This window comes from Podarcis pityusensis (assembly GCF_964106645.2).
Source record: "Podarcis pityusensis genome assembly, chromosome: 9".
Taxonomy (NCBI): domain Eukaryota; kingdom Metazoa; phylum Chordata; class Lepidosauria; order Squamata; family Lacertidae; genus Podarcis; species Podarcis pityusensis.
The window spans coordinates 42,240,353-42,265,969 of NC_138034.1; the positions used below are offsets into that span (position 1 = coordinate 42,240,353).

Here is a 25,617-nt window from a genome sequence, read left to right on the forward strand (position 1 = left end):
CCTGTCAAGCATCAATGGAGTCCCCGTGTAACCATGTGGCCTCTTACCACCCTGGAAACTAGTGAGTCCATTGATCAGCTTTTCTCAACCTGGCATCGTACAGATGTTTTGGACTAGAGTTGTGTTGGCTGAGATTGATGGATGTTGTAGTCCAAAACTTCCTGGAGAGCACCAGGTTTGGGAAGGCTGGCATGTTTACACACCCAGAAACACCCACCTTGAGTCAAGTAGACTTGAGTGATGAGGATGCTTTAGTATATGTCAGAAAGCACCTTACATGCTGAAAAGCATGTTTAGCGACTGCTCATAATAGACAGTTGCCAAGTCACTTATAAAAAGTTAGATACTGATCGACATAAAAGTGATAGGCTTTAAGGCATAGCCTTGCATTTATATTGGCAGAAGGACTAGTTTCTTAGCTGTTAAACCCATTAGTAAGGAATATACACAGGACAGCTGAAGTGATGCAACAATAGCTTTGACACACAGTGTCAAATAGTTGAATGGAAAGAAGGCAACTGCTTCTCTCTATCTCTCTCCCTCTTTTGCTTGGTGTATACTGGTATCCAAATTATATGTTTGGATAAATTGTCCAGTCCAGTTCTTAGCAGCTCAGAGAACTATAATGAAAATGACTCTAGATGTTAAATTACTGTCTTAACTAACAGTATGATGGGGTAACTTGATTCACAGAAGCCATGAGAACAAACTATGTTGTTTTACATAAATATTCCCCTTTGCAAAACTTTGCTTTCGCTTTTGTTTTCTGTTTCTGTCAAGTTTATGTTCAGGCCCTACCTCTTCTGGACATAGAGGAGATTATCAGCCCTGTAGACTCAGTTCAGAGGCTCTGTTGCAGGGGTCAGCAAACCTTTTCAGCAGGGGGCTGGCCCACTGTCCCTCAGACCTTGTGGGGGGGCTGGACTATATTGGGGGGGGGGGGGAATGAACGAATTCCTATGCCCCACAAATAACCCAGAGATGCATTTTAAATAAAAGGACACATTCTACTCATGTAAAACATGCTGATTCCCAGACTGCCCAGGGGCCAGATTTAGAAGGTGATTCCCGGGCCTTAGTTTGCATAAGGTAAAGGTAAAGGGACCCCTGACCATTAGGTCCAGTCGTGACCGACTCTGGGGTTGCGGCGCTCATCTCGCTTTATTGGCCGAGGGAGCCGGCGTACAGCTTCCGGGTCATGTGGCCAGCATGACTAAGCCACTTCTGGTGAACCAGAGCAGTGCATGGAAACGCCGTTTACCTTCCCGCCGGAGCGGTATCTATTGATCTACTTGCACTTTGATGTGCTTTCGAACCGCTAGGTTGGCAGGAGCAGGGACTGAGCAACGGGAGCTCACCCCGTCGCGGGGATTCGAACCACCGACCTTCTGATCGGCAAGTCCTAGGCTCTGTGGTTTAACCCACAGCGCCACCCACGTTTGCATACCCATGCTCTTTTGGAAGCAAACAGTTGGCTAATACCTTCCCTCTTATATACAGCCCCCCCCCCCCCGTCCAGTTCTACATGCTGTACCATCAGGAATCAGGTAATGTTTAGCACTAGCTTTCAAAGCATGCTTTGTAGCCCTGCTTTAAATTATGATTTAGAGGTTAGTGCTAACTATAGTTAGCCCAGTTCTGACATCACAGCAAACTTGGTTTCATGGAACTAGAAACACAGGATGAGATCCGTTGAGCCTGCAAGATGTTCCAAATGGATTAGAACATGACATTGGAAATGGGTCGCTGTCATTCTACAGATGCTGTAGCCTCAATCTCAGTGCTGTTGTGCTCGAGATGGAGTGTTGGGTTTGTAGACAGATGAGATCATAGGAGGTAGTGTTTTCCATCCTTTCCAAAAATCCATTGGGGATTTATTTTAATGCACCATGTGAGTTACTTCCAGGAGGCTTATAGTCATACAGTTGCTTAAGAGCCTACAAGGAATGTAGAAATTCCACCAGCTTCAGTTTCAGCAGTTACTGCAATTAATGTGCGCTTCAGGTTTTAGCTTGATCTGCCTTCCATGTCAGCCTCTTTTGGCCATGCCAAAAGTTTGGCAAGTTATCCTGTTCCGTGTAAACATGAATGTACAATCCTTCAATGCATCTGCTGAGAAACTAAAAATATTGCTTGCTGTTGTGGTTTCCTTAGTAGCCCTCAGCCTCTAGTTAAGTCCTCCACGCTGAGCCTTTTTGCCACACAGAGTAAAAGCAATGGGTTTGCTGCTGCTGCTGCTTGAATTTGTAGCTGAAACTGCTGCTCCCCACCCTCCACAAGCTGCAACACTGCCCAAAACTTGTTCTATCCAGTTTTCCTCCTTGTCTTCCTAGAGATACATTCCTTTGGCTCCATGCAACCTTAAAGCATGCGGCCGGAGTGGCGCGGGGTGGGGGTGGGGGGCCATTCACAAGTATCAGCTTTCTAATTTTCTATTTCTTAGCATGAAATGTTTTCCCCATTTTTGTCCGCTGTCTGTTGCATTACCTTCTCTCAGCATTTTATTTTCCCCTGCACATCCTTCCCATAAAGATCCTGATTTCACAAAATTTTCCCAAGTTAACATAATTGCTTCAGTCTTGTACTAGCTGGATCTATGGCGTTAAAGCTAAGTACATGTGTACTTTAATTGAGGTTGTGCATGATGTGTATTATAATTATAATTATAATTATTAAGTATTTATTTATTTTGATGGTAGGGGGCTTGCTCCTTTATTTACCTGCTGCAATATCTTCAAAACAATCACCATGCTTAAATGTTACTGACCTCAGGTTTCTTGGACTGGAATCACACACGTGTGTGGGCCTGTGTGGGCTTCTTTTGTGCAAATCTGGTATATCAGAAAACTTGTATATCAAAAATAAAATCAATGTTAAAGGTGAACACACACACACACAGGTTAAACAGCTGCTTGCACAGGAGGTGTGATCTGTGGCTTTCTCCTGCTGAAGGAAGTTGACAGCAAGCTTAATGCAAAGGGGGTTAGCCACTGGCAGTCCTAAAAAGTCCCACTGCAGCAGAATATATTATTCATTTGGAAGGGGGAGAATACTAGGGAAACAGGATTTTTATTACATAATTATGCCTCCCCCATAAAGCTTTGAATAAATGCTATAGCTGCAGATCATTAAACTGCCACCTCACATGCTGCTATGATCACAGAGTTCCGCACATGTTAAAGGCTGTACAATGTGGACGCGCTGTCCGTGCCCTTGCAACATTCATGAATTTTAAACTCCCCACTCCTAAGTACAATGGAAATGGCCTGATCAGAATGTGCAATGCACTCTGTGTCCTGGAACCTAAGATGCTCGTTCGAGGGTGGAAATGCAGACATCCACAACTTTTTGTTTTTGTTTCCTGAAAGATTTAATTAAAAGATTGAAAGGAAGGGAAATGAAAATGCAATTTCTGCCTAAATAAATAAAATACAGAGTCATGTGTACTCTGTCACTATCAGGTGGATAGAGTCAAGGAATCCTGAAAAGGTTGTGTATGAAAATAAAGACTTTTTATAGTGACCCTAGTGTCTGCTACTGGAGTTACTTTGATATGAGCCCCCAGGAAGATGAAGTTATTGTTATGAATGTGTAAGAGAGGGCCCAGATGCCCCAAAATTCTTGATTTAGCAAATGGTAGGCTGTAATTAAGATTTGGAGTATTAAGGGAACATGGTATGTGCAGTGTAAGAATACAGGCTGAGCCTGTTCTCCTGTTCAGGAAATCAGCTGACAGGTGCCATGAAAGAGCAAAGACGGGTGATGGCAGTCATTACCCTGAGAAAAGGTGGCACATTCAATGTCAGACAAGGAGCAGGGTGGAGTTCCTCCCCTAGCTGTGTGTTAGTTAGCAAAAGACAATAGCAGAGTTAGGAGGGGAAAGTTACCAGGGTTACAGAGGGGCATGATGTCACCACAGGAAAAAAGATGCCCTTTTACACCAGGATTGAGTTGCTTTTGGAGCAAAGGTTTTTGAGAAGAAGGGAGGGGCAGGACATCATGTGGGGCTGGTTGGGAGAGGCAGCACTGAGAGACTGGACTCAAGCAGGCTGAAGCTATGAGGAGAGCCACAAAAGACACTATTGGGATATAATGTTCTACCAGTTGCATAGCATTGGGTGCTGGTGCCTGGGGCAGGCATGCGCTAGGCGGGCGGGGTGTGTGTGCCAGCCTAGCCAATGACACTAGAACGACCCCACCAGAGCCATGTGGGACTAGGCTGAGCCCCCTGCCTGGCTACACTGGTTCACGCTCAGGGCCACAGCCCCCCATACTATGGCCCTGTGGTCTACACTCCCTCCACCTAAACTCAGGTGTAAATATGTGTAAACAAACCATATTAAAGACACTGCAGTCTCTGCCATGCCTCATTCCAAAGGAGCACAAACCCTGGAGGAGTGCAAAGACCCTGGAATCTTGTTCCCACTTGGCAGACATTGGGGTGACCTGTAATACTATTATTCCTTACCAATTACATGGCAAAGGTAGGACAACAAAAAACAATTGCATTAACTGCAGGGAATGAAATAGGTAATTCATAGATACATTGCACATCTAGAGTCTTACTGGCATATATTTGAGTTAAACTACAGTTATAAACACATTTGCAGTGAAACAGAGCTCCACTTCTGTGGAGTTTCTGTGTTGCAGCTTTGCGTTCCTAGAGCTGTGCAACTTCTCCACTGAAATAAGTGAGGAAGCTGGAAAGTGTCTTACGCATTGCAAATTATCTGGGGCAGTAGAAATTCGAGTGCTGTGTTGTGTTTAGACATCAACAATGTGCCTTATTTCCAAACGTTAAAGAGCAACAGGTTAAGGTGCCATCTTGTTTTGCTGATGTCGCCATCATCTATGTTTAGTCCTGAAGAGCAACTGGATTTATAGGGCGGAAGGCATTGTGGGGAAGATACATTGCCCTACAGATTTTTGTTGTTGCTGCTGCCTTGAAACCACAAGTGGACAGATGGACACACACCTGGGAAAGCTGAATCCAAATTGCACCTCTGACATTGACTTACTGGCAGGCACACAGAGTTGGGCCCAACACTGGGGGGCTATTGTGCGTGCATGGCATCACACATGCAGCGCTCCACTCCCTATCGGGCCACGCCTGCCAGGATGCGCGGACACCTTCCGAGACACTCAGGCGATCGTGGCATGGGGTGCGGAGAGTGAAAATTGCTCTCCAAGCCTTCTGCCTGGCGTGCTGGTGTTTGCCCAGGGGCAGCAGGGGATGGGAGTTCCCTCAATACTGGGTGGGGTCTCAACAACCTGCCTCAAAATATTGAGAGGGCTGAAGCACATTCTGCCCTCTATAGCTGGTTCCCTTGCTTAATGAGCATCATTCTTCTCCCACTGTGGTTGTGGGATGAATGAAACAAGGATGCTAAAGCCCGTAGCACATTAAAAATGCCATATGAGTGATGATTTTTTTAAAAAAGCCCTCTTAATCAGAAGAATTAGGAAGTGATTGTCAAGTTGATATACATAAGGATGCTCAAGTGGTCCAGTCAGAGGGCCTGATGAAAGTACTTCATCAGGTGTTTGGTTTTGCCCATCATCCTCTTGTTTGACTTCAGGTTGTTCCTACCCTAGGTGCTTGTAGCAGGAGAAACCCTGAGTGAGGACATGAATGCTGTGTGATTACAGGTTCTTCTGTGGTGCTTTAAACCTCATAACAAACTTGTTCAGTGAGGTCAGAGAATCAACATAACTTCAGTTTCAACTAGCATTGCTTTAAAATGAGTCGTTTATAGCAGTGCTTTCCGATGGTCGCGGTGCATTGTGGTAGAAAAGTCGTTGAGTTTTGTGCTTCATTCCTGAGCCAAACGGAATGAGTCGCCGTGTCTCACACAATTTTGCTTGTTCAGCTACCAAATGACCAGAAGGCAGGACTTAGGCTGATTATGAGTCTGTGAATGAATGCATGGAAGGTGCCTGTAAAATGTATGAAGAGCATCTGAAGAGAATGAATCCTAACAAGCCTTCAATTATTACATATGTTATTAGCCAGTAATTTGATTTCATTGATGACTTGGCTCACCTCAGCTGCCTTGTTTATTGTGCTGATACTCAGACATACCAGACATACAATAAAGACTGGATAAAGGAAAAGATCTTATGTCCCTCTCCATAGGCAAGCTCAGCAAGCAAGCAAATAAGACACCATGGTTTAAGGGGGTTTTGAGGGAAGGGTTTTGACAACAGGTGTGTACAGCGTTCTGTGGTGAAAGTTGTTGTATTGTAGTCTTCCTGTTCATTCTTGTTAGTCTGTTTTTGAGACAAAATCTGTTAGAATTCCAAGGGGGTTTCTCAGTTTAAAACTCAAAGAAGTAAGGATATGCCTTCTGCTGGTATTTTAGTTTAATTGTATTTGCTTAGACCAGCCTTTCTCAACCTGTGGGTCCCCAGATGTTGTTGGACTACAACTCCCATCACCCCTAGCTAGCAAGGCCAGAGCTCAGGGATGATGGGAGTTGTAGTCCAACAACATCTGGGGACCCACAGGTTGCAAACTGCTGACTTAGACAGTTCTACTTTTGTCCCTCATTCACGATATTCACTTCTGCTTTACCACAGTCGCTATATGTACCCCTCTCTAGGATTCCCCCCAGTGTTATTTCTCGGAGGCAATGAAGAATAAAATAAATAATCTTTAGATTAAAAAAAGTGAAAATGAGTAGTTTATTTGTAGATACGAAGTTTTATTTCACACACACACACACACACACACACACACACACCCCCTCAGGAGGATTGCATTAGGTTGATGCTTGAATACTCTCCCAAAAGTCCAGATTGCTACAGTGAACAGTAGCTTGGATAAGTGATCTCTTGAAAACAGTGAGTGCGGTAGGTGTGGACACAGGAAGGTCAGTGTTAAGTGCCCTGATGACAGTCCACTTTTAAACATCAGGCTTTTCTTTTTAAATGTGAAGCTTAAGTGCTTTGCTTTCTGTTTACAGTTAAATAACATTTTGCAAATATGCATATATTGCTTCCTGCATTGCATACAAGGAAAGACTGAGACAAATAAAAAATCATATTGAAAAGTCCTTGTTTGGCAACAAAAATGTAGTGATCTGTGTGTGCTGTTAAACGCCATTGTAAATTATGGATGCATAATATTCACAGCTTTGAACAATAGAGAAGGTTTGTCAAAGATTGCATGCAAATAAATGCCAGGTTCTGTTTCTGGCACCTGCAAGTAAAGGATTCTGGATCATGGGCATAGAAGGGCCCCTTTCCTGGAACCCTGGAGAGATGCTGATATACCAAAGTAGTCCTTCTCCAACTTGGTGCCCTTTTGGATTACCACTCCTGTCAGCAAAGTTGTAGTCTAAGGGCAGCCTATGTGGTGCCTACTACTGGCCTATGATCAGGTAATGGGAATTACAGTCTAGCAATAACTGGAGGGCAGCAGACTGGGAATCCCTGGTGTACATAGTACTTGGGCTTAGCTGGACCAGTAGTCTGACATAAGGTTGCATACCAATATATCCTAATCGTCAGATGATGGGCAAGGTTCCATCAACACAACACTTTCGAAGGTGGAAATATGACTCTGTTGTGCTTATTAACAAGTTACTCCATTTTGCACTGGTTCCCTGCCTGTCCCTGCACCACCCAACTGTGGTGTCACTTCCACAGTTGGAACTGCATTATTGAAAATGGGTCGGTTTTTATCAGACGTTTTATTAAATACAAGTTGACTCCCCCTCCCAATTGCTTTATAAAGGAGAGAAGCAAAATAGCAACTGAATTTTACTTCAATGCTGGCAATAGGGCAGCATCCTCCATCACACTGAATGGCAGAAGGCTCATTTAAATGGCTTAGGGCAGGCCATGTGGCACACACGGCTCTGTCCTCTGAACACCTCACACCTACTCCCTACTGCCAGCATTTCCTGTCTGAGGCAGCTGCCTCACTCTGCCTAATGGCAGGGCTGGCGCTGGCATCTAAACCATCACGACTGTGAGCAGCAAGGACCTTAATTGTAACAAAGCTTCTCATTTGCTTCTCCACAACTGTTGATTCTCTCTCATGCTTTGTAGAGATGTCCTGCTACGTTTTGCTGGTAGTCACTGCCTTGCTTAATAGCATGCTGTTTACATGACCATAGAAGAATGAAACCCTTTCCTCCAATCTGAGGTTACTACTGTGGTGCTTTACTAGCTCATCATTATGGGGCCTTGGGGGCTCTCTTGCATTCATGAATGTGCCTCTTATGGGAAATCCTCTTTCATTCCTAAGTTAGGATATCATTGGATCCTTTTCTTATTCTTCTTCATTAATTGAATTAGAAACTCCTCCCTCTTCTGGTACTTGTCTATGACACTCCAAGCCATCTGTCTCAGGATAAGATTTTGGAGCAGCTCCTAAGCTTTGGTATAAATCTCCCTGGAAATCTTTGGGTGGTATTTCCGTCGTCTTGTCCTGTGTCTTGCTTCCCATTATTCTATATATCCCTCCCTCTTGAGAAGATGCTGAAAATGATCCAAGAAAGACCCAGACATTAGGAAATATGGAAAATGGCTTACATTGCCTTAGCTCAAGTTCTTAGCTGGTTCTGACATATTTATTGTTACATGAGCAGGGCTTAGAGTGGGATCTGCCAACTTGGTTAGGTTACTCTAATCCCAGGGTAGAGTCTGCCATGCACTGAAAAGTTAGCATATAAAAATGCGAACTAAAGATGTTGTACCACTTTAAATGTGTAATTTCCCCTTGGACTAGCCTAGATATTTTAGGTAGCAAGTGCTGTCAGCACTGTCCCTAAGAGCTAGGTCTTCATTTTGGCCCTGCGTTGGTAACAGAGTGTAGGCTTGAGTGCAGACTTCCTGGGGAAAAGAATGCACTTAATTCTATTATTACAGTGCTGGATGGTAGCTGCCTCATTTCATCTCTTCCCTCCCTATTTAAAGGAAGCTGCCGTTGGTGCTGCTTCATTGGAGAAATGGTCCTATGGTGGCATAAGAGCACTGTATTAGAGGCTTTGTCGGGTGAAGATGGGATTAGGTGGGAGCAAGCTGTAGAAGTGAGTTTAAGGGTCTCAAGAAGGCAAGTGGGTGGGTGAACGCACACACAGGCATGTACGTATGCAGAGCTGTCTCCTTTGCCTTCCATAGCATGCTTCTCTAGTATGTTTCAGAGCAGAGGCTTGTATTGCAATAGCTGAAGCCCTGATTAGCATTAAGTTGCCCATGTGTTAGCTTGCTCTTGGTGAAAAATACTTTGCCGGCCAAGCAGGGCATGCCAAAGCAGGGTAATCTTTCTGCACAATCATGACTTCTGTGCTAACTAAAACATCTAATTTGGCTTGTGCTTGAAATAGCGCCTGGAGGGTACACTCCATGAAGTATCATAGTTGTGCAACACCCATACCTTCCAATTTGGGCTGTGCAGAGTACTGACATGGGCCCTACTGAAATGAAAAGAGGTTGCGCTGACTTTAGCAGTGCTTGGTGGGGTGTGTGCCTTTGATCAGGTTAACTCACTGAACTGTGGGACTTTCTCTGTTGTCTTGGAAGCTCTGACAATGTCAAAATAGCTTTGGATTTAAAAACCAGACACCTTGTCACCAATTGGCCTAACTGGCAGGTCATGCAGATTTTTTTGACTTTTTTTTGTTCTAGCAGAAATATGGATGGCTTTGCTGCACATAATCACTTAGAAAAGACATTTTGAATGCAAGGGATTGGCATATGAGAGCTGCTTTGCTGTAGTTGTTTTTAAATACTATAGCCGGGGTTTTTAAGGGGGGAAAACAGTGCAATTTTTACAGTTAAATTTTTTAATGGAAAAATGCAGGTGCAATTGTGGGCTTTCTAGCTATTTGAGGAATTGAGATCTATTCTGTTTTTGTTTTTTCTTGTTTCTTTCCATTTCCTTCTTTTAAAGGAAACAGATGCATTCTTGTAACCGAGATCTGAGAGTGACATTTCTCCAACGAGAGGACACAAGGGGGGGGGGGGAGAATTCAAGAACTACATGCCAAAAGCTTTTTACTCTGGATGACAGGCCAACATACAATTGTCTTTAATGACTTGATTACTGTTGTGCCACATAAACCTGTAGCATTGTTATTTAGCACTTTGTATATGTTGCTGTATAGATTTACAGTCTTTGTCCTCCAAACAACAGCCCTCTGTTGTTCCCATTATGTCATGTGTGAAGGGTGACTTGCATAAGCGACTCCACCACCTAACTTGTTCATGTGCTTAGTTGAGGTGATACTCCAACCCTCTCAGGTTGGCAGAGTGAGCCTCTTGGTAATTCCACTATCCTTGGCTGTGCAGGGTATGGTGGCCCAGAAAAGGGCTTTCTCTGTGGTGGCCCCTAAGTTGTGGAACTTCCTTCCAACACAGGTGTATCTAGTATCTTGGTTGTATAGCTTCCACTGCACGCTGAAGATGCAACTCTTTACCGTGACTTAACAGCTAAGGTATTTTGTGGGGCCCAACTTCTTTTGTTTGACTCTGTACTGTTCTGTTTCGTTTGGAACAATTTTACTTGTTTTTATAATTGCACATGCAGCTCCGCTTTTTGAACATGATGCATTCCCTAGAATTCGTTCATTAGGCAAGTGGTCGCATAAGAAGCTGACAATTTCCATTATTTCCTATGAGAATGTTTCTAATCTGTGATTTGTCCAATCTCCTCCCACTTCCTCCATAGTTTCTTCCTGAAATGGCTGCAGCCAACCAGCAAAAAAACCCAACCTGATTTGTCTGATCTCTCTCCTTGCATGGTTTCTGCCCCCAAATGGCCACCACCAACCAGCAAAGCATAAAGAAGTAAGGAAGTGGGCAAATGCAAGTTGTTCAGAATCTGCAGTGTGTATATTGAGGTTTGGGTACTAGTGTTAAGATAAGTGAATTTTCGCACAACAAGCATTTTGAAACTGGGACCTGCATGTATCTTATTATATTGGTATAACCTGCCCTGGAACCTTGTAGTGAAGGACATGTAATAAATCTTACATAGACAGACAGACAGTGTTGTGGAAGAGGCGCACGAGTCTCTTGCTCTCAATTGTGCAGGTATCCAGCCAGTGTAAGCCAAGTCCTGTGCTTATGACTGCAGAGGGGCCTTGCTTGTGTGCTTTTTGCCCTCAGACAAAACAGTACAGGGGATGTTGGAGGGGGAGAGACATATGCCTCTTGTCCATAATGCTTTTGCAGTGCCATACTGCGATGGTTTTTAACTGGAAGCTACCTTGGAAAGTCTTTGAAAAAGCCTTGATGCACAGTGTTTCTCTGCAACATCTGCACCGTTTTGACAACTGCGCTATTGTGCAGACTCAAGATAGCACTCCTGTTGCGGGGGAACCCACACTTTCCTATCACTTTCACAGCAGTATTTTGCTGTAGGAGTCACATGGCTCCCTTCCAGCTTCTCAAGGTCTACCTCACATTCCCAGCCTAGCCCAAGATCCTCATATCTGTGTTTTCTCCCTTTCCTTGGCTCAAACCAGGGAGAGAAAACAGAGATGGTGTTTCTGTTTGCATTTTGCAAACATTTCTGATCTTTTTTCCAAGGTCCCCTGGTTATTTTTTAGGTCCTCTAAGTGTCACCAGTCATTCCAGTGATTGAATTTTCCAGAGCTAAATATTGTGCTCTAAGTTATGCAAGGGGAACCAGGTTGTGTCACTTGATGCTGTTTAACAAGAGGGGGTGTTGCTTTCCTTTGCTTTATTAAAATTTCAGCGTTCAATTGGATCTCTCCTGCACAGGCTCCCCTGCAATAAGAAAACATAAGAGAACTGGACCTCTTATGCTAGCACAAATGCTCCAAGGTTTGCTTGCACCAAGCCCCTTTGTTAAACCCTTTGCCTTAGTTTTGTAGCTTTTCAATCTATTGTAACACAAAATACAGTGGTACCTCCGGTTGTGGACAGGATCTGTTCTGGAGGTCTGGCCAGATCCCGACATTTTCGCAACCGGAGAGACCGCTTCTGTGCATGTGCGTGCGGCAAAATCCTGGAAATATACTTCACTTCCGGGTTTGTCGCTTACGTATCCCAAAGTTTACATAACTAGAGGGATATGTAAGTGGACTGTATGCAAAAGGGTGAAGAATTTGTTGAAGTAGGAACCTTGTTCTCTGAGATTTATATGGGTCTGATGGTAGGCTTTGATTAGTCACCAATGGTATGTGAGGTGTTCTGATAGAGCAATGCTCCAGATGTTATTAACCCAAACAAAACTCCTGAAGTATGGTTGAGACTGCAGCATGGCTAGGTAAGACAGAGCTGTGCTGGTAAATCAGACAAAAGGCATCTCGGATGCCAGGGGGCTTAAAGTTCACAATCATCACATTCAGAGGAGTTAACAGTTCCTGTGTGTGTTGATCACCTCCGGCTTGGCAAAGACTATTTACAGTTCTCTGATTGCATCCCCAGTTCGGTGGCTATATAAACAGATAAATCTTCTTTATAAATGTATGCATATGAAGGCATGTTTGTATATAATTGTCAACTGGCAAGGTACTTATAAATGCTTAACTATAAATCTATCTGTGGATGTACATATTCAAGACCCGCGTGCTGTTCCCAGTTTTATGTTGGTGTAACTTTGCTATAGAAGTCATTATAGTTTTCAACTCCCGTCTGCAGTGCAGAATGCAAAAAAAATAGTTATGCATAACTTTGCATCTGCTACAAGTATATATCATGGCATCCATTTATTTGTTAGCATTTTCAAAAATGGGTGTTTTGAGTAAGAGTTAAATTGGACTGGAAAAGTTTAGCAAAGTTTAGCCTTCAGTGAATCAAACCATTCTCTCTTGCTGCTCCTTGTGGATAGAATGTGACTGCAGAACACATTTTATGATGATAGATCCACCTTCCTTCCTTCCTTCCTTCCTTCCTTCCTTCCTTCCTTTCTTTCTTTCTTTCTTATCCTTTTGGGATAGCTCGGTCAGTAGAGCACGAGTCTCTTAATCTCTGGGTTGTGGGTTCAAGCCCCACATTGGGCAAAAGATTCCTGCATTGCAGGGGGTTGGACTGGATGACCCTTGGGGTCCCTTCCAACTCTGTGATTCTAAACACACATTTTAAACCTTTAGTCCTCTTGACCTCAGCTGAAGTGAGGATTCTGTCATGTGCAGAACTTCATTTAATCACATCTGTCATTTGCTCCCCTTCCTTGCATCTACCTCTTTTCTTCCTGATTTATCCCTATACAATCAAAACAAACACATCAAAAATAGTACAAAATTCAGAACTTAAAAACTGCAAGCTAAAACATAAATAAATAAAAATGATAATTCAACAACACTTGATACCACTTTTTTTAAAAACAGAACTAAGGAACATATTATTGAGTCAGACCATCACCCAAATATGTTTTGTTAAACAGAAAAGGAATGGCCAGTGAAATAATTGTTTTGATAAAGAATTTGATTGGTGAATAACATTGGAATTCCAGTTTTTGTGCTGGATTTAAGATCCTTTAAAAAGTAATTTATCTCTTGCAAGCTACCCTGGGATCTTTAGATGAAAGGCAATATATAAATCAAATAAATAACAAATATAAATATATATTTTTAATTAAAAAACAGCATTTGTAGACTGCACATTTTAATACACAAGAGGGACCTAAGGCCTAAATTCTGTAATCTCCATGTGATGGATCAAGGATAAACAAATGGTTAGAGAATGACAGTGATGGGAAATTGGCCAGATACTAAGTTCCAGAAGTGTGAAGCAAATAATAAAATAAAATAAATAAAATAAAATAAAATATCACCTTCTAAATAAACACTTACTACTGTAAATGGACTGGGACGCGGGTGGCGCTGTGGGTAAAACCTCAGTGCCTAGGACTTGCCGATCGTATGGTCGGTGGTTCGAATCCCCGCGGCGGGGTGAGCTCCCGTCTTTCGGTCCCAGCTCCTGCCCACCTAGCAGTTTGAAAGCACCCCTAAGTGCAAATAGATAAATAGGTACCGCTTTCTAGCGGGAAGGTAAATGGCGTTTCCGTGTGCTGCGCCGGTGCTGGCTCGCCAGAGCAGCTTCGTCACGCTGGCCACGTGACCCGGAAGTGTCTCCGGACAGCGCTGGCCCCCGGCCTCTTAAGTGAGATGGGCGCACAACCCTAGAGTCGGACACGACTGGCCCGTACGGGGAGGGGTACCTTTACCTTTACCTTACTGTAAATGGAAGACCTTGAGCCTTGTGCTGAACAGCATCTTACTTAGAACACAATGCATTTTCATCAGCAATCTTTGCTTTTAATTGTGCTAGCGACTCCTATGTGGCCTGCCCTCATTCTTCAGTTCAAAGGTGAGTTATTGAAAGCTTACCTTTGTGAACAAGAGGTGGGGGAAAAATCATATTCTAGAAAGGGAATCAGTTTTTTAATTAAACAGTACAATCAAACTATATCATCCAGTATCAATAATATTCAGTAACAAACCCTATATACTCTATAGAAGTATTACAGTCAGAGCAGGTCGAGAGAGGTATTGCCCAGAAACAAGCACAGTGCAAAATGAATGCTTACATAATTCAAAAGATAAAGATGATACTGAAAACTATTTTGAAGTGATAGCCTGACACGGTTGAACTAAATTCCTACAGGACGTTGGGGGGGGGGGTGGCCAATGCTCACATTACTTCTTTCATTGGTGCCGGGGTAAATTTTGAAGTGTGGGAGTATCTCATGATGGCGAGCAGGACTCACCAGAAGGGACTTCTGTCATTCCTTCCTTCCTTTTTCTTTCTTTCCTGCCAATGGCAGTCATTGTGTAAATTCACTCATGGCACTTTTATCAAGATATGAGTACCAACATTTTATTTTATTACTTCTAAAAAACCCCACTTAAAACAGCTAGCCACCCCCCAGCTAGTGCAGAGTGGAGAGGTCAGACAGGTACACTTGCCGCAGGCCTTGAAGGGTTAAGCTGGTTGTGGGGCCCCACCAGGGACCGGCTGCTTTTTCTTCGATTTTATAACTAATCAGATTCCCACCTTGGGCCTCCAACAAGCTCTGCAGGGGCCTGATGCCCCCACAGTCATCATCCCCATAAATACATTCTTCCCCTCCAACCGCCCCACCCCCCGCAAAGCTGGTGGCCTAAATGTGTTTATTTGGGACTTACCTTTCATGTAAAGATAGTCAAATCTGAACTGCAAAGGTAGTAGTTACAGTGATGTCATATTCTTTTCTTTCTCTGGTGTGTGTAATTGTGTGTATGCATCTGTCTGTGCATGAGTGTGTGGGGTGGAGCTGTGTACACACTGCACCTATTTGAAGCACATTCTTACCCTCAAGGAATTCTGGGCATTGTAGTTTTCCCCTCAGAGTTACAATTCCTAGCAACCCTTAGAAAACTACAGTGCCCAGAATTCTTGGGTGGGGGGATGTGATTTGAATGTGCTTTAAAGTTATGCTTGTACGCAGCCTCTGTGGGTTGTATGGGTGGGTGCCTGGGCTTATTTTCTATTTAACAGACTTTCTGTGAAAACAGTAGCTCCATATTAAATGAGAGAGTAATAGGGGATGGCATGTGAAAAGGACAGCAGGTAGACTCTCTGCAAAACTTCCATGCATGAACAGTACTGTTCATGCATGGAAGTTTTGCAGAGAGTCCAGAGTAAACTGCTTTGTGGAAGTGTCATACTTCTCAGATGCAGTTTTTCCCAAGCTGAGTTACTGAAAACTCTACTGGTAGGGTCTGGAAAAGCAAATATGGGATTTGTTTATTTGTTTGTTTTCCTCACTTTCTTGTTTCCCTCTAGAGATTATTTTATTTCTATGTCTCGCTTTGTACGTGCTGTTAAATGTTATAATTGTTTCTGCAAAAATGGCTCCAGACTGAAAGAGCTCTACTCTCATTTTCCCCAAGCCTTGTTGTTAAGCTGGAATCTCTGCTTGTTCTCCTCCATTTGTATAGATAAGATAACCAGACATGCATTGTCCTATGCTGAGTTTCCGGCTTGACTTTTTCTTCCTCTGTCTCCACACTTTTTGAATTTGAGCAGGTAATCACAATAAACTTAAAAGCCCCTCACCCTGCAAGCAACAAGTACAGATGACATCATCTCTCCTGCTCTACAGATAGTGTCTGCACTCTGCCCCATTCTCTTGGAACTACATTTTTAGATGTCCACCTGGGATGCTTTAATCACAGTGTGTACTTAAAAATGTAAAATATTAATACATCAAACATGATTTTGTGAAAAAGTTTATCATATGGGTATGATCAGCGAGCCCTGATGGTCTGTATCTTCCTGATTATAGTAGGCAATCCTGGGCATGTCTACTTAGGAGTAAGCCACACTTTGTTCAATGGGACTTTCTGCCAGGTAAGGCTTTCAATACTATTTACCTGAGAGTAGGCCTCATTACCCAGTGGGATTTACTACTGAGTAGGCATGCGCAGGATTGTGCTGTTAGTGTCTAAACTGGGTTTGCCTCTGCAAAATATGTGAAATATTCAGCTCTCAAGTGTTCAGCCTTTTTGGGTTAGAAAGCACAAAGTTCTCAAACAGGTGTGAATATTTTTTTCAGTGACCAAGTTGCTAATAGAACCTTGCATCAAGACCTGGTTGAGCCTGGTTTACAGACTTTTGTTACATACGTATTGAGATGTCAACACCTTCTTTATGTGCATAGAGGTATCAGTGGGCTATCCTACAAAAAATACATTTTACTAGGACTCATTCATTATTTTGGATTATGTTTGTTCTGTTCAACCTGCCTTGAATACAACAAGTTTATTAAGTCCTTCTGTGGAGTGCTTGTGGCTCCCATTTTCTTTGAGATCACAGAAGCATGTGTCTTTACTAAGTGATGCAAAACGTATTTTGTGTGTCAATACTAAAGCTCAAGTATAAAGATACCATAAAAAGTCAGTAAAGCTTCATCAGTGGAATCGCACTGGCTCACTCTTGCTCAGGGTGTAACCCTAAGCATGTCTTAGTTCACTGAAATCCACAATTCTTTGCTGGCCCAGAGGCAGTGATTTATAATAGCCAGAGCATCTTTCCCTGATGTTTGGGCTGCCCATAAATTTTGACTTTCGAGGCACGACAGTAGCACTTCAGTTATGTCTCTCTGTTCCTTAAATTGTTCCATTTGGCACATAGTTCGCCATAATTCTCGAGAACACATTACGGTTTCTTGTGACGCCATCAATCTTCTTTTAATTTTGGTCATTTATTGCCCTCTTGCTCTTGGTTCAAATTTTCTTCCTGGTCCTCACTTCTTTTCCTTCATCATCTCAGATTTGTGGTTAAGCTGTCTTTGTTTCTTGACCCTCAGTGATTAGTGCATTCAGATGGGTATCTCTAATGATTCACTTACATGCTGCTGAAGGGATCTGTTACATGGGGCAGGTTTCATACGTCACCCTTTAAAGCTTTATCATTCAGTGGCCCTGCTTTTGCTCACACGACATTATATTCTCCCCTTAAGTCTTGCATGATTTTCTTACTAACTTTCTTCTACACAGGTTATTATAAATAACAGTGTCCTTTATGTCAACTGCTTGATTCAGCTGCATTTTCATAGCAAGTCAGGTTGGATAAATAACGTCAAGCTACAATGCTTCTGGGCTCTTCCATGCAGCAATCACACTGGAAGCTTATTCTTTCTACATCTTGCCAAGTCTCAGTGCCGTATCCTGATTTCAAGTGAAGTGTAAAGGACCAAGCAAAGACATTCCTTGGGACATGTCTGGCTTGGTTGCTGCATCTTGTTAAGAGGATTCAGACTCCCCGAATCATGCATTAACATAAGAATTGCTTTTCTCCACATTATCATTAGATAAATGGCATAAGGCAAAAATAGACTATCAGATATGGCTGCAGGAAAATAATTTGAATCATCCTGAGATTGGAGGCTATTTAATGGCTGCTTTTGCCTGGAACATTAACAGTGGCAGCTTATTTGAGGTCTGTAGCTTGTGCATCTGCCTGTTCCATAATGCTCGGGGGGGGGGGCTTAGAGTTTTAAGTAGTCAGTCACTGCACTCTAGAACATATTGGACTTTGGCCATGAACTGCAACTCTTGGGCAGGGGCGTACAAAGTGGGGGGCGGAGGGGGTGGGCGCCCCGGGTGCCACTCTGGGGGAGGGGTGCCAAGATGGCCCCTGCCTCCCTCCAGCTGTAGAGTGGCCGATGGTGCGCGCATTCCGTGCTTGAATGCATACTGAGGGACAAAATGAACTGCATCTGCTATTGCAGCTGATCAGTTGATGTAGGTAGTTCCATAGTTCTGTACTTCCCCCTCTGCCACCCCATTTCTAGACATATTAGCCACTGTTTGCAAAACCTTCAAGTAACCAAAAGTGGAATTTCCTTTTTGTGCTCAACAAAGAGGGCTGTGAAATCATTGGAAGGGCTGTTTTGCCTTACCCTTATCTTAATTAAAAGACATGGAGGCATGCAGATATATAGTATGTGAGTATGCATTTATCTTCCAGTTACTTATTTTCTTATTATATTTGTGTTCCATAAAGCTCAGCACAGTGTCTAGGACAGCCTTACAACACCTCTGTAAAGTAATTTAGGTTGGGAATAGTGGTTTGTAAAAGTACCTTACCTCTGTTCCTTCCACATTAAAACCTCCAGTTGTAGCCAACACACCATTGTGATTGTTTTGTTTGTGCACTAGAGTTCACACACATATACATGTGCTGCTTTAAAGTTATGTGCTAACATAACTTTGGTCATAGAGAAGGAGAACATTATGGCAGATGCTATCAGAACTCACTCACAGGAGTTCCTAGCCTTTGTCATCATGAGCTGCCTGAAAATATTGTTTGAGTCCTGAAGGTGCAGCTAAGCAATACGAGACAGATGGCCCAGCTGGCAGTGCTTGTTCCTGTCCTAGGTCCAGAGCCAAACAGTTCGATGTAACTGTGAGTAAGGAAGGCCACGTAGCGGTCTGTAACCTGCAAAGTCCACTAAGGGAGAGCAAAAGCCTGGACACTTAAGAGGCAGCTACTTCGTTGGCCTTCAGCTTTTCCATTAAACAGTTCTCCAAACAATACGCAACAGATCTTGAGTCACTGTTCTTGGGTGCTATGCTGGCTTTTTATTATTATTAATTCCTTTCCGTTTTTTGTGCATGAGCAAACTCAAGAAAACATAAAGCTGTAAGAATCTATGTGGAACAGGTGAAGCCTCAATATTATTTGTTTAGGAGGGCATCAGCTGTAATCTCTTCATGCTGATTTATAAAGCCTTGAATGGCATTCCACAATTGTGTTGATCTGATTTGATAACTTCCAACTGGTGTGTCTTAATGGGCCTATCTGCAGGACTGGATTCACTCTGCCACTCCTGGAGCCTTTTGCCATTCTTCTTCTACCTTGTGGGATTCTATTGCCAAGGTGATAAGCACGATCATGCTGTTGAAGCTTTAAAAAAGAAACTGAAGCATTTGGGTTCTCTGTGTTTCCCGCCCGCTTGACACTAGCAGTCACGCTTTCTCAGCTTCTGTTCTGTTACCACTGGTGTGACATGAAACAGCTATTACACCAAATGCTTTCTAGCAGCTTTTAATAGATTGCAATAGTGATTCTTACAACACATGCCTATGCATGCTTACTCTGAAGTAAATCCCACTGTGTTCAGTGGGGGCTTGCTTCCAGGTAAGTGTCCATATAATTACATCCCCATGCTCCCCCCCCCCGCACCATATGCTAAGAATACATGTTCTTCTAAGTGATACTTTTGCACTACCTCCAGTCCAGTGTTGTTAGCAATGATATCCAGTTCCTCTTCTCTCACTCAAAGGCTGGAATTGCCCCTTTAAAATCCAGCTTGCCATTTGCAGTATTTGTATTTAAAATAATATATTTTCAAAGATCTGCTGGTGGATTAATGGGTGGGGCACCTTTCAATAGGAAGGTTTTGAATCAACCTTGTAACTTTTTACTTTGCAGCTCTTTTAGTACTAAGCAAAAACATCTCTGTTTCAGTTTTCCCAAATAGTTACTCATCAGTTGTTCCTTTTTCCAAATAGGAGTGCATAGCAAGCTATTTTGTTTCTGACAAATTGTAAAATGACAAAGTTGCATTATGGTGCTTTGTTTACAAATATATGCCTGATAGCAGATGATTGCTTTGTGGATTGGTGCCAAAAAGAACCCCATTTTAAAGGTAAGGAAAAAACACGCGGCTGCTTTTTTACCATGATTTTTTGTTTTTTAAAATCCTAGCTGTATGAACTGAGAAGGAGCAGCAGTTGCTTAGAACTCTGATTATTTATGATGGGAGGATCCACTTAACTCCTTTTCTTTGGAGCTTCTGAGCAAGGGTGTGAAATTGTGCTGCTGCAGAAAAAGATGTAGCCTGGGGCTGGTTGGCTTGTTGAACTCATGCAGATGGGAGTGTCATATTACTAACATTGCAGGGGCATGTACTGAGCTGTCATCTGTAAAGAACGGCAGGGAAAAAAGCAGAGACTTATCTTGTTTTTAGTACAACATCCTGCTGCTAGATGTGTTGCCCGGTTGTTGTTGAAGTAAAAAACCAAAGATACATAGCTTCAGGGATGGGAGAGAACCAAGGTGAAATATATATGTCTTCTCTCTCTCTCTTTTAAAGCTGGCAACGTTACCTTCTACTTTTCTTCTTGATAGCTTAACGCAATCTTGTCCCACTTGGGAAACAACTGCGTCTGTGCCTGCCAAATGGTGCCACCAATAAAAAGGTTACATTTTTGTTTCTCATGAATGTAGTGTACAGTGTTTCAGATAATGCAAGAAAATGTCCCAGGATAATTTCCAATTCAACACTTTGCGATGCTTTGTTTTTTAAAACCTGTGAGCTAGGTGTCACTTCGAAGGGCAAAAGGCATTATTTGGTTACAGGAATTCACCTTTTCCTTTTTCAAAAAAATGCTATTTTGGCACCCTCATATATCCAAGACTTATGCAGGCATAGCGGGTGCAAGGCATGCAGCCTGTGATCATCCACAACATCACCATGCTGCAGGATCCATGAATGCTGGCTTACTGTATGTTCCTAGTCAGCCATCATCTGTGGTCATCACCAGCTTGCTCGCTTGCGTCCTCTGTTATGCACAGGAGGCTTGGGAGAGACTCAGGGTCATACCTCATTTGTGCAAGATACAGAGAAGAAACAGTGGGGGTCTTTTGCTGCTTCAAAAGAATTCCTGCTATTTCTTACCTACTTGAAAAATGTGGGAATGGGCGTTTTGCAGAGCAGCAGTCTGTGTGCTGCCAGGTATCTTGCTTGCCAGAGCACTGGAAGCATTTTGCAGCTTGGCCAGAAGCGTCATGGATGCCTGACCAGGCTGCTTCCACAAGGCAGCTCATTTGCAGGCTGGCTTTTTAAAAGAAGCTTTTCTTTCTGGGAAAAGACCTTGGTGAGCAGAATACAATGTTGTCTTCCCTTGACTTAAAGATAAAAGAAGAAGAGAACTCTCAATTTTCCTGAGTCATTACTTTATCTTCACTTGCCAGCTCTTCTTTTGCAGAGAGATGGGCTGGAACTGCTTATCCAAATTTAACGTTTACATGTTGGGTAGCAATGACTGCAGGCTTCTAAATGAAGGCAAGACTCCAACTAGTCTAGATGATGCTAAAACTAGCCAGCTGGCCACAGTGTTCATAGGAACATAGAGAGCTGCTTCATTCCAAATCAGACCATTGGCCCATCTAGCTCAGCGTTGTTTACACTGACTGGCAGTGGTTCTCCAAGGTTTTGGCAGAAGTATTTCTACATCTCCAGCCTTACCTGGAGATGCCAGGGATTGAGCCAGGGACCAGGCAGATGCTTGTCATACATGCATCACACACATTGTCCTTTATGGTATTTGCTATAAGATGCTGTTGTCTCACACTCCTTGGATCCTGTCTAGTGAGAGGTGGGGCAAGGTCCTCTCTGGAAAGCAAGAATGGGTGCAGGTGGAGACCTCTTGTTCAGGCCAAGTGGTTATTGCATACTTGTGTCCACATTTTCTGAGCTACCACAAACCACACACTTACTTCTTGAGCTCCCACATACTACAGACCACATGGCTTTGGCTCCATGTAAGTGTGGCCTCCTAAGCGGGTTAACCCTTGGAGGAAGTCTTTACAGCTTTCTTATAATTCAAACACTGTGCCTATTGTGGAAGGCATTGCTGAGCCTCAATAAAAGAGTTTCAGCATGCACCACATCTCTCTGTCTTTAGAAAATTACAGGGTTTACTTTTCCTACTGAATATATAATTGCATATGATTTATCTGAGGAAGTACTGTTTCCTCTCCTTCATAGTATGTCTATTGTATTTTTGAATGTGAGGAAAATCTAACAAAATACTTTCTCAAGGAGGGTTAAAAGGATAAAATAACACACCGTTGGTGGATTCTTACTTGGAGTGGGTGTAGGAGGACTTCCAGGTTACTAATAGCCAAGCAGAGTCTTCTTGGTTTAGCAAACATACTGAAAATGGTAGAAACATCTGTAGCATGATATCATCAATATATTTAATTGTGGTCAAATCAGAGTTAATAAAGAGGACTATTGCTTACATGAGCAATTGCTTACATGTATAGTACAGTGGTACCTCGGGTTAAGTACTTAATTCGTTCTGAAGGTCTGTTCTTAACCTGAAGCACCACTTCAGCTAATGGGGCCTCCTGCTGCTGCCGCACCGCCGGAGCACAATTTCTGTTCTCATCCTGAAGCAAAGTTCTTAACCTGAAGCACTATTTCTGGGTTAGCGGAATCTGTAACCTGAAGTGTATGTAACCCGAGGTACCACTGTATAAGCTTGAACCAGAAATAGTCTGGGCTACTGGTTTGTTTAGCCTTTAAGGCAAGGATGGGGAACTTGTGGTCCTTCAGATGTTCCTGGATCACGTCCCATCATCCCTGCCCATTGACCATGCTGGTTGAGGCTGATGGGAATCTAGCATAGGGTGATAGAAAGCTTCCTTATACTGAGTCAGACCGTTGGTCCATTTAGCACAATTTTATCTACGTTGACTTGCAGCGACTCTCAATAATTTCAGGCGGGGCCCTCTTTCAGCCATACCTGGAGGTGCTGGGGTTTGAACCGGGACCCTTCTGCATAAAAAGCAGGTTCTCTGCTGATGAGCTACTACCCTTCCTCTAACAACATCTGGAGTGTCACTGTCCCTAATTTAAAGCCCTTGGCAGGTTAGGAGCTGGATACTAGAAGGGACCCTTCAAGTATCCATGTTAACATGGTTTATAAAAGGCATCCCTTAGGGAGCCAGTCACTGGGACTGCTCATGATAAGGTGGCTTCTGGCAGTCGCTGACAAAGACTAGTGTAGATCTGGCTGTGGGTAGCTCTGGACCAGACTACCACTGTGTCCTTGTTCAACTTCTTTGTTGTTTTGTTTTGCTGTCCATATATAATCTCTTTTCCTAAAATGCCGCCTCCTGTCACTTTTTTAAAAAAAATAGATTTACCATAAAGGATGAGGGTGTACATTTCTGCTACACCTGTATAGACATCTGAAGGAATATTGTGGAAAGGTTAGTGCCCTTTTTTCACAGGGGAGAGGATCATGATGAGCTGCAGCATGTTGAAGAACAGCAGGTGCAAACAGATTCTAAATCACCCCAAGTATTGGACTGTGTGGGGTTAACTGTTAGGTAAAGAGATTATTCGTTTATGAGAACTGATGTGTAGATGAGGATGGTGGTGTCATTTTGAAAGTTAGATTTAGATGAGGGAATCTCTTTGTGATCGGGTTATTTTTCCTAGTGCATTTCAGAGTTCGCCTTTCTCTGATAAAACAAAACAATCCAGAAAACAAGGGACTAAAATATAATGTGATAACAGATATGGCTTGGAATGTAGAATTTGAAGTCTGATGAACTTTCCATGTAGTTTCCTGGAGAAAAGCTGCTTTGGACAAGGAACATTGAAACAAACTGCTAGTGGTTTATGAAAACCGTTAGTAATAATTTTGTCCACATCTTTTTCTCTTAATACATCTGTTCCTCTTGATTTTCTCTTTTTGGGCCAAGAGATTGTGCTTTTGCATCCTATGTTAAAATGTGCTCTACCAAGTTTCTTTCCGTCAGCTTTAAGGCCTCCTGTTATTAACAGTGAATTGTGCTGTGTCAAGGCTCCTTTCTCTGGACATGTTAACTCAAGGTGCTGGACACCACATCCCTCCGTGATGCCCCAGGAGATGCTGAATGCTTCTCGGAGCCGAGTTGTTTCTGTGCGGTAGAAGAGCAAATCTTTTAAACCACTCAGACGCTCACTGAACCAGGTGGTGTGGCTGTCTGCTTCTTCTGCTTGCTGTTGCTAAGTGAACAGCTCCATATCACACACAAAGCTGAACCAATAGCATCCTGACCTCCCAAAGCTGTTAAAAGCTGAAGAAAGAGGAGCTGTCTGTTCTCTCCCCCCCCCCCCATCCTTTTTGAGGGAGGTTGGTTAGGCAGGAGAGAGAAGATGGGTGCGGGAACTCCTAATAGCCATTGATTCTTTGGAAATAGACAGCATTTTCCTATGTGAAGAGGGGTGGATATACTGCTGCTTTACATGTACAGAATAGAGAGAGGAGTACATTACTTCTCCCATGTGCTCTAAATTCAATGTTCTGATTAAGACTGTCATATTGTTTCTTTGCTTTGCCATTGTTATAAGCTGGGTTTAGGGACCCTTCTTGACCAGATAAGCACTTGAGATAAGCACTTGATGTGTTCCCTGCATTTCCAAGCAACTACCCACCCCCAGCATATATATTTAGTGCATGTGTATGTTCTTGATTATCCATATCCCCTCCCCACACACCTTTCATTGTGAAGGGTAAATGTCAGCACCACAATTCATGAATTACAAAAATATGTACGGAATTTTCTTTTTTTCAGGGCGTAAGAATTAGCTATCTTACTGCAACATGTCTAGAAACAGCCGGGGTTATGAGGTAGTTAAAAATAAGGTTTGGTAAACTTTTCATTACAGTGTGTAATGTAAAAATCAAATGCTGCTTTATAAAGTGTGGCACTAACATACAGTAAAAAGCTGCTCATGTGTGGGCTATATTAGAACTCTTTGGCAGGTGTTCCAAGCTTCATACTCCTATAAAAGTTCTTTTTAACACCACGTAGAGATTAATAAATAGAAACAGAGATAAAATAAGGCAACGAAGGCCTTTAAACTTCACCCTTTCTATTAACAAAAATAAATCTTACCTTCCAAAACATAGCACCTTGTCATGCTCCCTTGACAGTCTCCACACCAGAAAACAAAGCGGACAGTTCTGTCCACTTCTTACAATCAGATGTTCCCCTTGATGTCTTAGCTGCAAAAGTTGAATTTCTATCCAGAGGCCTTATGTATATGTCACACAAAATAGTATATAAAACTCTGAAATCTTAAAATACCACCTTATGTGATTGGTATAGTTTTGTGGAATCACCATAAGTTAAATGTTATCCCTTGAGTTCATACTTCTGGAATTCACACTAGATCCATGCCCCTTCTAGTAAAAGAATTGTAATATTTCCACTTTCTCTTCTCCATATTAAATGTAATTACAAACAATAGTCACACACCAATACATACAGACAGGATTTAGAAACTAAACAGCTCACATTTAGAAAACAAAAGATAATCAGGTCTCCCAAGCTCAGTCTGCAACTTCTTCAGCTTTGCAC

General features: G+C 42.8%; 1 protein-coding gene and 1 pseudogene across 5 annotated transcripts in view; both read left to right on the forward strand.

Moving 5' to 3' along the window:
• MAML3 (mastermind like transcriptional coactivator 3) overlaps window positions 1–25,617 on the forward strand; it is a 266,582-nt gene that overhangs the window by 44,013 nt on the left and 196,952 nt on the right. The gene's annotated exons all lie outside the window — the stretch shown is intronic.
• On the forward strand, window positions 1,526–6,994 carry LOC308485979 (enhancer of rudimentary homolog pseudogene; annotated as a pseudogene). The gene is made up of 2 exons: window positions 1,526–1,547; window positions 5,839–6,994. The product of its transcript is annotated as an enhancer of rudimentary homolog pseudogene (transcript).